This window comes from Mustela erminea, chromosome 2 (assembly GCF_009829155.1).
Source record: "Mustela erminea isolate mMusErm1 chromosome 2, mMusErm1.Pri, whole genome shotgun sequence".
Lineage (NCBI taxonomy): Eukaryota > Metazoa > Chordata > Mammalia > Carnivora > Mustelidae > Mustela > Mustela erminea.
This window is the reverse complement of record NC_045615.1, coordinates 86,453,439-86,469,730: the sequence shown is the minus strand read 5'-3', so window position 1 is coordinate 86,469,730 and position 16,292 is coordinate 86,453,439. Positions and strand designations below refer to the sequence as shown.

The 16,292-nt window shown below is 35.8% G+C and overlaps 1 long non-coding RNA gene across 1 annotated transcript; it reads left to right on the top strand.

The window, feature by feature from the left end:
* Positions 1-10,259: 10,259 nt before the first annotated feature.
* Positions 10,260-13,673, top strand: LOC116583435. Its single transcript, XR_004282725.1, has 3 exons — positions 10,260-10,289; positions 11,959-11,997; positions 13,479-13,673. It is a non-coding gene; the product is annotated as an uncharacterized LOC116583435 (long non-coding RNA).
* Positions 13,674-16,292: the final 2,619 nt, after the last annotated feature.

The following is a 16,292-nucleotide window of genomic DNA, read 5'->3' as shown; positions in this document are numbered from 1 at the left end:
ATGGCATAATTACTTTTTTTTTGTACTTTTAAAACATATTTTTTTATTTATTTCACAAAGAAAGAAAGAGTGCAAGCAGGAGGAGTGCAGGCAGAGGGAGAGGGAGAAGCAGGCATCCGACCAAGCAAGGAGCCCAACATGGCAGGGCTTGATCCCAGTGTCCTGGGATCATGACCTGAGCCAAAGGCAGACACTTAACCAACTGAGTCACCCATGTTCCCTGGCATTATGATTTTTTTGCACACAAATTAAAGTTGCATAAGTGAAGTTGAGTGGAAGCCACAATATTGACAATAACAAAACTTACCAATCAATAATGGATTCAAATTATTCACTGATATTCAGCAAGCAAGGCATGTGGGTTAAGGGGAAGGAAAGTATTATAATATGAAAATTAAAACTATTATGTAGAGAAATGAACTTCTTAAAATATGATCTATTTTACAATTTGAATCAGCATGGACAACTCCAGTCAGCCAGAAAAGAACTACTAAACCATTTCTTTTATTTATTGTCAACTGAGAAAAGGAGGTAGAATTGAAAAAGAACAAAGATATTTATTTCAGGGTCTTTGAATTACAATTCAGGGGCATAGATTCCAGAGTAGTAGAAAGGGTTACTGTTCATGTGTAGAGAAGTAAGGGTTTTTGTAAGAAAAAAAAAAAAAAGGGAGGGGATAATTATATGACTGAGATAATAAATGAAGAGAAATTAACTGTTAATTTGGTGCTAACCAGTTGAACTGCTTTTGATTTCTATCTAATTTGTTATTTTACTGTTGCTGTCAAACTATTCCTGGCATTAATTTGTTAACTCTTCTGTCTTTACGAAGTTTATATCAACAGTTTTATGGTCCTAATGTCAATTATTCTGTTGAATTTTATGAGCAACTGCTTGTAAAACAATGATCACTCCTGGCTTAGTTGAAGAGTTCATTGGTTAGAAAGGAAAATGAAATCTCTTATGTCCAGAAATCTTATATATTTCTACTATGATGATTTTCTAATAGAATACCAAAAATAACTTATTGAATTTTTATATGTTTAATATAATTCGTGTGACATGAGAATTTCAACATTTATAGAAATCATGTTTTTTGAATTTGCATATCAATTAAGAGACATTAGAGATAGACTATAGTAGTAATTAGGTCATATTTTACTTGTACCTGTCTTACCACTTCATGGTCTATTAAAATAATATTTTTAGAAACTGAAGTAAAAAAATAGTATAAATTTAAAAAGAACAGAAAGTAGATAAAAAGTTTTTAAAAAGATTTTTTAATATATTATAGAAGGAGCGAGCATAGAGGGAAGGACCAAAAGGAAAGGGTGAAAAAGAATCTCAAGAAGACTCCCTACCAAGTGCAGACCCCAATGCAGGACTCGATCTCATGATCCTGAGATCATGACCTGAGCTGAAATCAAGAGCTGGACATTTAACCAACTGAGCCATCAAGGAAGCCCACAAACTTTCTAAAATATTCAGCATATTTGAATTTTCTTGGGCAGTTTTATGGTATATTTGAAACTTAAAAAAAAAAATAAGTACATATTCTGTCTGAATAAAACTTATATCACTTTTTTGGGGGGGCTTGAAATTTAGATGCTGAATTTTCAGGAAAATATATGAACATTAATTATTAACTTGTAAGAAAGATATGACTCTATAATACAAATGCCATTGTTAGACCTAAGGGGAAAATGGTGGGGAAGGAAGACTCTAAGCTCACCTCAATCCATCAATACAACTAGATAACACCCATTTCAGTGTAAATAACCCAAATATGACCCAAAGACTAACAGAAGATTCCTCACAGTTAAATGTGGAGAAGTGGTAACATCAAAGAAGGTAGGAAAAGCAGAGATGCAGAATGTACCTGCAAGACTCTGCAGGAGGGAGGGATGGTAGATGCACAGAGAGAAGAAAGGAGCAGATCCCCATGTCAGGCATTCTAGGAATGGGAGACCATATGAGGAAGAAGAACCCCATAACACTTGGCTTTGAAAACTAAAAGGGCTGAATTTCATGAGTTCTTACAATCAGTAGGGCTGAAATTTTAGAAATCAGTGAGCTTGGCTCTGGGAAATCCAAGAGGGTGATAGGAAACTGAGTCCCTCACCCTTAAATATACAGACAATAAACAGCCCCATGAAGATACTGCATAGAAGCAGCAGTTTGAAAAACACCTGGAGTTGGATGCCTGGGTGGCTCAGTTGGTTGGACGACTGCCTTTGGCTCAGGTCATGATCCTGGAGTCCCGGGATCGAGTCCCGCATCGGACTCCCAGATCCATGGGGAGTCTGCTTCTCTCTCTGACCTTCTCCTCGTTCATGCTCTTTCTCACTGTCTCTCTCTCAAGTAAATAAATTAAAAAAAAAAAAATCTTAGAAAAACACCTGGAGTAGAAAGGGCAGATATTTGTTTACTAATCTCAGAACATGTGCTGGAGGCACAGGGATCCTTGGGAAACTTCTCTAGGAACAGGGGAGCCTACATGTGCTATTTCCCTCCCCCTACCTCCTAGCCTGGATACAGGGACACCTACAGGACTAGCATGCACAAATACTGGTTACCTAACTTTCTAACAGTGCACTCTACCTAGGCATTCTTCTCCAGATATGCCCTCTACAACCAGGTCTTGGTTCCAGGTCTCTTCCCATAGCAGAACTGTTCAAACATTGCTAATACTGTTTATCTCACCCCTGTGTACTTCTATGGATCTGCCCCCTTGATCTTGCAAGTACCCTCCTGGACCAGTGTCACAGACCTTGCTGGTAGCATAAGCCTGTCCCTGCATTCTTCTGTAGATATGCCCCTTCCATCCTGGCCTAAGCAGGAGTTTTTCCTAGATGACTGCCAGCTCCCTTCTGCAGTGAATCACCACAGACCTTCTTGGCACCTATAGCCCAACCCCATGTTCTCCTGCAGACTTGTCCTCTCCAATATGCCCTCAGTTAACCCACCCAAACTGGTGTCACAACCTGGTAGTGTGCAAGCAATCTTGACAGAAGCCAGCAACACTCCATAGTGACTTCTGCCTCAGGGAGAGGGCAAAGATAACCACACAGACAGTCTGATTGCAGCCCCACTAGTGTGCTGGGGCAGACATCTGGTCTGAATACAGGCCCCACACATCAATGAAAGCCTCTAGGGAGCAAAACATGGACAGCACCTGGCAATTTATTTCTACTGCATCTCAGATAAATGACTGGTCTGACTCAACTTAAGCCCATGGCAGCTCCCAGACTGGCCCACTAACAAACTGAGACCAAACTCTACCCGCAATATGCAAAGAGAGCCATTGCAGATGATTGGAGAGAATGCAAAAATGGCTCAGTCACAATAGTAGAGTACCAGCAACACATATAGAAGACACCCCTGAAGCACGAGGTTCTGGTGAACAAGGGACACTGGACTGCAGGGCACTCCAGGAACTCTTCTTCATATGACTACTACTTTCAGCAGCAGGAGACAAAGGTGACTTTCCTAACACATAGAAACAAAGAATGTTAACAAAATGAGGAGACAAAGGAATATGTCACAAAGGAAAGAAAAGGACAAAGTAAGGGCAAGAGACCTAAGCAAAATCGAGAAGAGTAATACGCTTGATAGAGAATTTTAAAAAATGATCACAGATACTCTCTGGAGTTGAGAAAAGAGAAAAAAAATAGTCAAGGGATACACAAAGTTAAGGATGTGAAGTGTGATACTGTATACCTAACATGTGGTGGGGAGGGAAGTAAAGAATGAGTTCAACCATAAATGATTATCAACTTAATGTACATTACTATATGGGTGCCTGGGTGGCTAAGTCGGTTAATCATACAACTCTTGGTTTTGGCTTAGGTCATGATCTCACAGTTATGGGGTCAAGTCCCACTTTGGACTCTGTACTCAGCATGGAAACTGCTTCAGATTTTCTCTCTCTCAAATAAATAAATAAAATCTTTAAAAATATAGTTTATAGAAATATAAAATATAGAGTGTATATATATATGTATGTGTGTGGGTGTGTGTGGGTTAAGATGATTAGAAGATGTTATATACAAAGTTAATGTAACCATAAAGTAAAAATGAGAAATAGATATACAAAAAATAAAGAGAAAGGAACCCACGTATATCACTAAAGAAAGCCAGCAAGCCATGAGAAAAGAGAACAAGAGAAGAAAGGAACAGAAAAGGACTCAAAAACAACCATAAAATAAGTAACAAAATGACAAGGAGTACGTACATATCAATAATTACTTTGAATGTAAATGGACTAAGAACTGCTGTCAAAAGACATAGGGGGACAAAATTGATTTAAAAAAAAAAAAAAAGCAAGACCTATCTATTTAAAAAGATATTTCTATTAAAAAAAAAAAAAAACAACAACAACAAAAAAAAACAAGACCCACAAATTGAAGTGAAAAGAAAACCAGGGTAGTAATAATTAGATAAAATAGACTTTGAAACAAATACTATAGTAACAAAGGATAAAGAAGTACACTATATAATCATAAAGGGAACGATCCAACAAGAAGATAACAATTATAAATATTTATGCACCCAAAGACATAAAGGTTCTATTAACATACATAAAGGAACTAATTGATAATAATACAATAATAGTAGGGGACTTTAACACACCATTGACATCAATGAATATATCTTCCACTAAGAAAATCAACAAGGAAATTGTCTTTTAATGACAATTGTACCAGATTGATCTAACAGATATTTTCAGAACATTCCATCCTAAAAGCAGAGTACAGATTCTTTTCACGTGCACATAAAACATTCTCCAGAATAGATCACACCCAATGAGTGTGATTGAAACAAGCAAGTTTCAACAAACTCGAAAAGATTGAAATCATTCCATGCATCTTTTCCAACCACAATACAATGAAAACTAGAAATTAACCACAAGAAAAAAATCTGGCAAGAACACAAAGACACAGAGTTTAAATAGCAATGACTGGGTCATCCAAGAAATTGAAGATGAAATTAAAAAAAAAAAAAAATAGACGGAGACAAATGAAAATGAAAACACAATGGTCCAATATTTAGGTGGTAGCAAAAGTTGTTCTAAGAGTAAAGTTTAGAATAATAGAGGCCTGTCTCAAGAACCAAGAGATATATCACATAAACAACTTCACTTTATACTTACAGGAACTAAGAAAGAACAACAACAACAAAAAAACCCAAACCAGCATTAAAAAGAAAATTATAAAGATTAGAGCAGAAATACAAAAAATAGGGGGACTGGGTGGCTCAGTCAGTTAAGTAACTGCCTTCAATTCAGGTCATAATCCCAGGGTTCAGGGATTGAGCCCTTTATTGGGAGCTTGCTTCTCCCGCTCCCTTTGCCTGCTGCTCCCCCTGTTTGTACTCTCTCTCTCTCTCTCTCTGTCAAGTAAATAAATAAAGTATTTTTTTAAAAAGAAATTAAATAGAAAGAAAAAAAGCAATTGAAAACAAGCAAACAAAGCCAACAGAGTGATGAAACCAGGAGCTTGTTCTTTAAAAAGATCAACAAAATTGATAAACTTTTTCTTAGACCCAACATGAAGAGAGGGAGAGAAAAAGAGAGAGGGAAAGAGAGGGGACTCATACAAAATCAGAAAGAGGAGAAATAACAACTGACACCATAAAAATACAAAGAATTATAAGAGAATATTATGAAAAATTATATGACAACAAATTGGACAACCTAGAAGAAATGAGTAAATTCCTAGAAACATATAACTTTCCAAAACTGAAACAGGAAGAAATAGAAGTATTTGAATTGATGATTATCAGCAATGAATTGAATCAGTAATTAAAATTTCCCAACCAACTAAAGGCCAGGACCTGACAGCTTCACAGGTGAATGCTACCAAACATTTAAAGAATAGTTAATTATTCTTCTGAAATTATTCCAAAAAACAGAAAAGGAAGGAAAGCTTCCAATTTATTCTATGAGGCTAGCATTACCCTGAATCAAAAACCAAATAAAGACACTATTAAAAGAGAGAGAGAGAAATACAGGCTAATACCTCTAATGAAAAAAGATGAACAAAATGCTCAATAAAATTGTAGCAAATTGAAACACACAATACATTAAAAAAACTGTTAACTATTATCAAGTGGAATTTATTCCTGGAATGCAAGGTGGCTCAATATTCAGAAATTCATTAACATAATACATCACATCAAGAAGAGACAGGATAAAAAATAATAAAAAATAAATTTAAAGAAAGAAAAAAGAAAAGAATTGTTAAAAAAAAAAACCCATATGATCCTTTCAATACATACAGAAAAAAGTATTTGACAAAGTGCAACATTCATTCCTGATAAAATCCCTTAATACAGATTTAGAGGGAACATACCATAACATATAAAACAGGCCATATATGAAAACTCACAGCTAATATTATATTCAATAGTTAAAAACTGATAGCTTTTTCCTTAAGACAGGAAAAATATAGGAAAATCCACTCTCACCAGTTTAATTCACCACAGTCCTGGAATTTCTAGCTATAGGAATGAGACTACCAAAGGAAGTAAAAGACATCCAAATTAGATGAAGTAAAGAAAGAAGTAAAACTTTCACTATTTGTGGGTGATATGACACATATATATGATACATGATATGATACTGTATATAGAAAACCCTAAAAACTACCAAAAAACTACAAAATTGATAAATGAATTCAGAAAGGACACAGGATACAAAATCAATGTATAGAAGTCTGTTGCATTTCTATATACTAATATGAAGTAGCAGAAAGAGAAATTAAGAAAACAATTTCATTTCCAATTGCACCAAAAAAAGATAGCATCTAAGAATAAACTAAAACAAATCCATGAATGACCTGTACTCTGAAAACTATAAAATATTGATAAAAGACATTAAAAATGACACAAATGGAAAGATATTTCATACTCATGGGTAGGAAGAACAAATAGAGTTAAAATGTACATGCTTCCCAAAGCAATCCACAGATTTAATACAATCTCTATCAAAATGCTAACAACGCTTTTCACGGAACTAGAAGAAGTAATCCTAAAATTTGTACAGAATCACAAAAGACCTGAGTAGCCAAAGCAATCTTGAAAAAGAATAGCAAAACTGGAGGTGTCACAATCAGATTTCAAGATATACTATAAAGCTGTGGTAATCAAAACAGTATGGTGCTAATACAAACACACATACACATACACACACACACAAAGCCCTTATAAAACAATAGAACAAAGTAGCACAGAAACAAGCCCACAATTATATGGTCAATTAATCTTTGACAAAGGAGGTGGGAATAAGCAATGGGAAAAAGTCTCTTTAATAAATGGAAAACTGGACAGCTAAATTCAAAAGAATGAAACTAGGTCATTTTTTCACAACACACACAAGAATAAGGTAAAAATGGATTAAAATAAGACCTAATGTGAGACGTATAGCTGTAAAAATCCTAGGAGAGTATAAGCAGTAATTTCTCTGACATTGGTCACAGAAACATTTTTCTAGATATGACTCCCAACTACATGAAAATAAAAAACTTCTGCACAGCAAAGGAAATAATCAACCAAACTAGAAGACAACATGCTGAATGAGAGACGATATTTGTGTATAGCATGTCTGATAAAGGATTAATATCCAAATATACAAAGAACTTATGCTACTCAGCACCTAAAAACCCCCAAATAATCCATTTAAAATAGGCAGAGGACAAGAACAGACATTTCTTCAAAGAAGATATCCAGATGGTCAAGAGACACATGAAAATATGCTCAAAATTACTCATCAGGGAAATGTAAATAAAAAGCACAATGTGATATCACTTCACAGCTATCAGATGTCTAAAATAAAAAAGAATTAAAAAAAAAGCCCACAAGAAACAACAAATTTTGACAAGGATGTGGAGAAAAAGGACATTGTACACTGTTGGTGGGAAGGCAGATTGGTGCAGCCACTGTGAAAAAGAGTATGGAGGGTCCTCAAAAAAATTAAAAATAGAATTTCCATATGATCCAGTAATTCCACTGCTGGGTATTTACTCAAACAACACAAAAACACAATTTGAAAAGAAACATGTTGCCCTATGTTTATTATGGAATTATTTATAACAGCCAAAATATGGAACCAACCCTAGGATCCATACTTGGATGAACAGATAAAGAAGATGTATACACACATAATGGAATGTTATTCAGTCATAGAAAAAAAAAAATCTTGTCATCTGCTACAGCATGGAAGGGTCTAGAAAGAATAATGCCAAATGACATAAGTCAGACAAATATATATTTAACTCATATGTGGAGTTTAAGAAACCAAAGAAAATAAGAGACAAACTGAAAAATAGACTCTTTAAGATTTTAATTATTTATTTGACTGAGAGAGGGAACAAGCAGGGAGAGAGTAGAGGGAGAAGGAGAAACAGAATCCCCACTGAGCAGGGAATCTAAAGTGGGGCTCTATCCAAGGACCCAGGGATCATGACCTGAGCCTAAGGTAGATGTTTAATTCACTGAGCCATGCAGACACCCCTGAAAAATAGACTCTTAACGATAGAGAACAAACTGATGGTTATTGGATGGATGAAATAGGTGAAGGACATTAAGAGTATCCTTATCGTGATGAGCACTGAGTAATATATAGAATTATTGAGTCACTATATTGTACACCTGTAACTAAAATGCCACTATGTGCTAAAAATATAAAAGGCATAAAAAATGTCGGTTTTATTGTCACAGTTCATTCTCAAGTGAGAAGTGAGCAGTGATCATTCTGGTATGATAAACAGGCATTAAAGAATATATACTCAGAAAACTATAAAGTACTCATGAAAGAAATTGAGGAAGACACAAAGAAATGGAAAAATGTTCCATGCTCCTGGATTGGAAGAATAAATATTGTGAAAATGTCTATGCTACCTAAAGCAATCTACACATTTAATGCAATTCCTATCAAAGTACCATCCATCTTTTTCAAAGAAATGGAACAAATCTAAAATTTATATGGAACCAGAAAAGACCTCAAATAGCCAAAGGGATATTGAAAAAGAAAGCCAACATTGGTGGCATCACAATTCCGGACTTCAAGCTCTATTACAAAGCTGTCATCATCAAGACAGCATGGTACTGGCACAAAAACAGACACATAGATCAATGGAACAGAATAGAGAGCCCAGAAATAGACCCTCAAACCTATGGTCAACTAATCTTCGACAAAGCAGGAAAGAATGTCCAATGGGAAAAAGACAGTCTCTTCAATAAATGGTGCTGGGAAAATTGGACAGCCACATGCAGAAAAATGAAATTGGACCATTTCCTTACACCACACACAAAAATAGACTCAAAATGGATGAAGGACCTCAATGTGAGAAAGGAATCCATAAAATCCTTGAGGAGAACACAGGCAGCAACCTCTTTGACCTCAACTGCAGCAACATCTTCCTAGGAACATCACCAAAGGCAAAGGAATCAAGGGCAAAAATGAACTTTTGGGATTTTATCAAGATCAAAAGCTTTTACACAGCAAAGGAAACAGTTAACAAAACCAAAGACAACTGACAGAATGGGAGAAGATACTTGCAAATGACATATCAGATAAAGGGCTAGTGTCCAGAATCTATAAAGAACTTAGCAAACTCAACACCCAAAGAACAAATAATCCAATCAAGAAATGGGCAGAAGACATGAACAGACATTTCTGCAAAGAAGACATCCAGATGGCCAACAGGCACATGAAAAAGTGCTCCATATGACTCGGCATCAGGGAAATACAAATCAAAACCACAATGAGATACCACCTCACACCAGTCAGAATGGCTAAAATTAACAAGTCAGGGAATGACAGATGCTGGCGAGGATGCGGAGAAAGGGGAACCCTCCTACACTGTTGGTGGGAATGCAAGCTGGTGCAGCCACTCTGGAAAACAGCATGGAGGTTCCTCAAAATGTTGAAAATAGAGCTATCCTATGACCCAGCAATTGCACTACTGTGTATTTACCCTAACGATACAAACGTAGTGATCCGAAGGGGCACGTGCACCCGAATGTTTATAGCAGCGATGTCTGCAATAGCCAAACCATGGAAAGAACCTAGATGTCCATCAACAGATGAATGGATAAAGAAGAAGTGGTATATATACACAATGAAATACTATGCAGCCATCAAAAGAAATGAAATCTTGCCATTTGTGACAACGTGGATGGAACTAGAGCGTATCATGCTTAGTGAAACAAGTCAAGCGGAGAAAGACAACTATCATATGATCTCTCTGATATGAGGAAGTGGTGATGCAACATGGGGGCTTAAGTGGGTAGGAGAAGAATAAATGAAACAAGATGGGGTTGGGAGGGAGACAAACCATAAGTGACTCTTGATCTCACAAAACAAACTGAGGGTTGCTGGGGGAAGGGGGGTTGGGAGAAAGAGGGTGGGGCTACGGACATTGGGGAGGGTATGGGCTTCGGTGAGTGCTGTGAAGTGTGTAAACCTGGCGATTCACAGACCTGTACCCCTGGGGATAGAAATATATTATATGTTTATAAAAAATAAAAAAATTTAAAAAAACAGGCATTAAATATTGCTTTATTTAGCAACTAACTTATCCTTTTTAAACTGTATGTCATTAAGAAATAAAGTAGCTTATGTCATTGGTAAAATATCATATTGTAATTGTGGCAGGCTGTATAATAGTCCTCCAAAGTTGTCCCTGTACTATCTCTAGAACCTGTGAATGTCACATAATATGTTACATAATATGGCAGAGGGACTTTGCAGATGTGACTAAGCTAAAGGTCTTCAGATGACTAAGCTAAAGGTCTTCAGATGGGAGACTATCCACCCACTGGGTCCTAAATGTTAGCAACAGTGGCCTTATAATAGGACACCAGGAGGGCCAATGAAAGAGAAGGCAATGTGCCAATGGGAATAGAGATAGAGTCAGGTGAGCAGGAGTCAAGGAAGAGCAGTAGTTTCTAAAATCTGGAAGAGTCAAGGGATAAATTCTCCCCTGAAACCCCCAGAAGGAACCAAACCTGCTGACATCTTGAGTTTAGCACCTTATACTCATTTTGGGGTTCTAACCTCCAGAACTATAATATAAACCATTGGGTTGTTTTAAACCACTAAATTTGGGGTGTAAATTTGGGGTGTAGAAGCAATAGAGAACTAATCTAGAAAATAGATAGACTTTTAAATCCATTTGGTAATTTGCAAACAGCAACACATTTGTCTCCAAAAGCAATGTCTTGGATCATACATGTGAAATATTTCTGACAGCTTTATATTACCAACTAATGCTAAGTAGTATTAAAAGTAATGATTTTGCTGATACAATCAACAGTAGTTAAAATGTTCACCTCAGTACACAACTCTAGGTGCACCATTTACATATTATTCTAAAAAGGTCATGTTTTCTTGAATTGCATACTATGCTATTGTTTCAGAGACTCATCATCCTACTTTCTTCACTCAGTATATTTAATATTTTAGTATCCCAAATCCTTGTACCAAGTTTTGTATTAATGTAGTGTCACACCCATTACAAATACAAAAAATATATTTCCTTGGATTAAATAATAAGGATATTTGTATCTATCAGAAGGTGAAAGACAGTAACTCAATATGTCATCAAGAACTCTCGATTCTTGCTTTCTCTCCTCTCTACTGACCACAATGACACCTAGATGCTATAACAGGGTTTTGTCATTATTATACAGTTATCAATAATGAAATAGACTATAATTTTTCACTGTTCATGAACAGTACATAAAAAGGGTGAGGGCCTCACATATGAATGCAATAGAAGTCTCCTTAGCAACTTAATTTTGGTGAGAAGAATGAGATACACATGAACAAACATGACCTTCAAAAGGAAAAGTGAGGAGTTTGTGCATCAATGTTAATAGATAGCAGATATGTTGAAAATTATTTGATTGATTAAGAAATATGTGTTATTTTTTTCCACTCCACTGCCCACTGAGGAAGAACTTGGGAGGCAGGTGAAGTCCAAGTAGCAGAAGGTAAGGTTGAAGCAAGAAACCTAAATAGTGATTTCATTTTTTACTCTTTCTTTCCTCCAAGTATTAGGAAAAGGATGCAAGTGTTCTAAGAGTGAGTGGGGCTTTGGTGAACCAAATTCACTTTTTCTTTTTTTAAGCAATACTCCTTTATTAGCTCACAGCTCTGTAACTCATCATGTATATTGAAGATCTATATTTTAATTTATTTTCTTTTTATATTTAAATTATTTTTATTTATTTTGTATTTAAATTCATACATCATTAGTTTTTGGTATAATGTTCAATGATTCTTTTAAGAGCAGAAACATTTTCTCTGTGGCCCCTTATTCTTTGCGTTCTTCTATCCTAATCTCAGCAACTTTAATTATTTTTTTTAAAGGTGTTTTTTTTGTTTTTTTTTTTTTTTTTTTTTTTTTTTTTTTTTTTTTTTTTTTTTTTTTTTTTTTTTTTATGTGTCAGCGAGAGAGAAAGGAGAACACAAGCAGGGATAGCAGCAGAGGGAGAGGGAGAAGTAGGCTCCTTGCTGAGGAGAAAGCCAGATGTGGAGCTCTATCCCAGGACCCGGGACCATGACCTGAGCTGAAGGCAGATGTTAAGCCACCCAGCACCCCCTTCTATTTTTCAATAATTTATTTACTAATCTCAGCAAATTTAAGGATTAGGGGTGAGATCAAGGTCTACATCCAGGGATGATGGAAGACCACACACAATCTGAGTTTATTTATTTATACTCTTGTATTAAATGCAGCTTTCTGAAGAGCTCTTGTTAAACTGGATGTCTAAATCATAAAACCCGGTGGCTCTCTTACCTGATGTCATTTATTTATTTATTTTATTTTTTGATGTCGACTTTTTTAGTGGGTCAAGTTAAAGTCTGTGGTTAGGAAGGCAGAGAAGACCCCAAAAGTCATGCTTGTTGAATAGATGTAGTATAGTGAAGACTGTGGCCAGCCTATCCCCATTAGCATCTCAGCTCTACATGAGAAAGTGGGAGTGTCTTTTTCAGGGAAGGAGGTAGTATGGCTGTAAATTGGGATTTATCTTCAACTTCACTGTTTAAAGTAAAGCCAGAGATGTTGACTTTTGGGGGATCCTTGACTCACAGAATTCCCCCTAAATTCCAGAGCCTGGCTGACTGATATTTTTAGCTAATTGAACTCCATGATGTCTGCTATAGCTATTTTAGCTCAGTATCGGGTATTCCAAACTGAAAGCCGGCATGTTCATTCTGCTCCATGGACAGAACTCAGACTCTGGAACTGAGGCAGATTAAGGATACCATACCATTTTTGGGAGTCATGGCTGTGGAAATAAATCATGTTGTTTCTGGGACAATTCATGTAGTTATACTTGGGTAGCATCTGTTCTTAGACGAGACCAACTGAGATTGAGCTACTGAGTGTGTCTCTGTTTCTGAGAGAGAGGAAATAACTACAAGTCAAGCTTATGACTTTTGTCATAGTTGCTTTCTTTGTCTCTAGATTGGGAGGTGAACCTGCATGGAGGGTGCCCCCGACCTCTTTGGCACATTGACAACTTCAGACTTTCAACCTACTCTCTGGTCTACTAATTGGCTGACTTGGCCATTCTTATGTTTTGCTTAAAGCAAGTTAATGCCTGTGGTTCCTGGGTAGTTCAGTTTGTTAAGCATCTGCCTTCAGCTCAGGTCATGATCCCAGGGACCAAGCATCAAGCCCTTCATCAGGCTCCCTACTCAGCGGGAGTCTGCTACTCCCCCTGCTTGTGCTTTCTCTCTTTCTCTGTCAAATAATAAGCAAAATCTTAAAAATAAATAGATAAATAAATAAATAAATAAATAAATAAACAAACTCCAATTAGTGCCTTGTGTTTGGCTTTTTGGATGAATCATAGTTTAATAGTGATTTTTATGGCAGATGTTATTGAAAAATGAACTGATAGGCTGACTTTATTCCTCCTTTTTTCTCCTTGTCTGCCTTAGTAAACCAGTTTGTTGTTGTTTGATGTTTTCTAAAATGTAACTGTCCCCAGAAAGGGATATGTTCCCAAGTCTAATGCATAGGTAATAATCAGGGTAGTAGGAGACATTAAGGAGTTGTATCTTGAAACTTCAGAACTATACTCTGATCATCCCTGTGCACGATATCATTCTTTCTCTCAACAGCAACCCCAGGTCATCCTGGTTGGCACATCCTCAGGGTGGCAGCCTACACAAATGTGGACCTAGAGAATTCAAACTTATTTCTAGTTAAATTATGTGAAAAACAAAACAAAAGAAAACAAAAAACCCTTTGTCTTCTTGCATCAGGTGCTTCTGGACAAAGTTTGGATAAGAGTAAGAGATGATTGAAAAAAAAAAAAGAAAACAGATTGTGCTGGCTACCCTCAAGCAGTCCCTCTGTATCCCCAAACTAGACTATTATTCACACTAAATGGGGGCACCTGTGTCTTACCAGAAGGCATAATGGGACTTGGTGGCAACTTGCACCTTCTGGCAACTTGCACCTTCTGACTAATGTATGTCCTATTTGGGAGACCTCAATGGTTGTTTCCAAGGTACCACGTTTGCTTCACGATTGCATTTCATTTTTTATTTATTTTTAAATGTATTATTATTGAAATATAGTTGACATACAGTGTTATATTAGTTTTGGGTATACATTACAGTGATTTGACAATTCTAGATATTGCTCAGTTCTTACCACAATAATATAGTCACAATCCATCACCATACAATGCTATTACAATATTATTTACTATACTCCTTATGCTGCTATTCATCTCCATGGCTTATTTATTTTGTAACTAGAAGTTTATATCTCTTAATCCCCATTACATATTTTGATGATTCCTCCCTTTGCTATGGCAACTAACTACTAGTTTGTTTTTATATTGTTGTTTTTTTCTGTATTTATGAGTCTGTTTTTGTTTTGTGTGTGTGTGTGTGTGTGTGTGAACATTTTCTTTTTTTTTTTAAATTCAACTTATTCTACTTAAATTCTACTTATAAATATGGCATTTGTATTTCAGACTTTGATTTCACTCAGCATAATACCCTCTAGGTCCATACATGTTGTTGCAAATGGCAAGATCTCATTATTTTTATGACTGCATAATATTCTATCATTCTCATATATATATATATATATATACACTCATATATATATGAATAAATGGTAATATGGTATGGTAATGAGAATATGGTAGAGAATGTGAATATATTCACATTCTCTTTACCCATTGATCTATCAATGGACAATTAGGTGACTTCTATATTTTGGCTAAATAATGCTGCAACAAACACAGGGTGCATATATCTCTTTGTATTAGCATTTTTATTAAATAAAATGGGCAAATGCTTTGGGTAAATGCTCAGGGAGGAATTAATGAATCATATGATATTTATATATTCAATTTTTGGGGGAAACTCCATACTGTTTTCCACAGTGGATGTATCAGTTAACGTTCCCACCAACAGTACATGAATGTTCTCTTTCCTCTGCTTTTGTTATTTGTTATTTCTTGTTTTGTTTTTTGTTTTTTGCCTTTTTTTTTTTTTTTTTTTGATACTAGCCATTCTGACTGTTGTACGATGACTGTGGTAAGATGATTGTGACTTACATTTCCTTGATGATGAGTGATGTTGAGCATCTTTTCATATGTTTGTTGGCCATCTGAATGTCTTGTTTGGAAAAATGCCTATTCAGGCTGTCCACCCATTTTTTAATTGGATTGTGTATGGGTGTGTGTGTGTATGTGTGTGCGCGCGCGCGTGTGTGTGTTGAGTTGTATAAGTTATTTATGTATTTTGGATATTAATCCTTTATCAGATATATCATTTGAAAATATCTTCTCCCATTTGGTATGTTGTCTTTTTGTTTTGTTGATGTTTTCCTTTGCCATGCTTAAGCTTTTAATTTTCGTGGTAATCTCAATTGTTTACTAGTTTTTTAGTTTCCCTTGCCTGAGGAGGCATACCCATAAATATGTTGCTAATGCTAATGTCCAAGAGATAACTGCCTATGTTTTAATTTAAGATTTTTATGTTTTCAGGTCTCACATTTAGGTTTTTAATACATTTTTTTAAGATTTTATTTTTAAGTAATCTCTTCACCCAACATGGCATTCTAACCTACAACCTTAAGATCAAGAGTTGCTTGGTCCACCAACTGAGCCAGGTGTATACATAAGTCTTTAATCCATTTTGGGGTTTTATTTTTCTGTATGGTGAAAGAAAGTGGTTTAATTTCATCCTTTTGCACATAACCATCCAGTTTTCTGGCACTGTTTATTGAAAGAATTGTCTTTTCTCCATT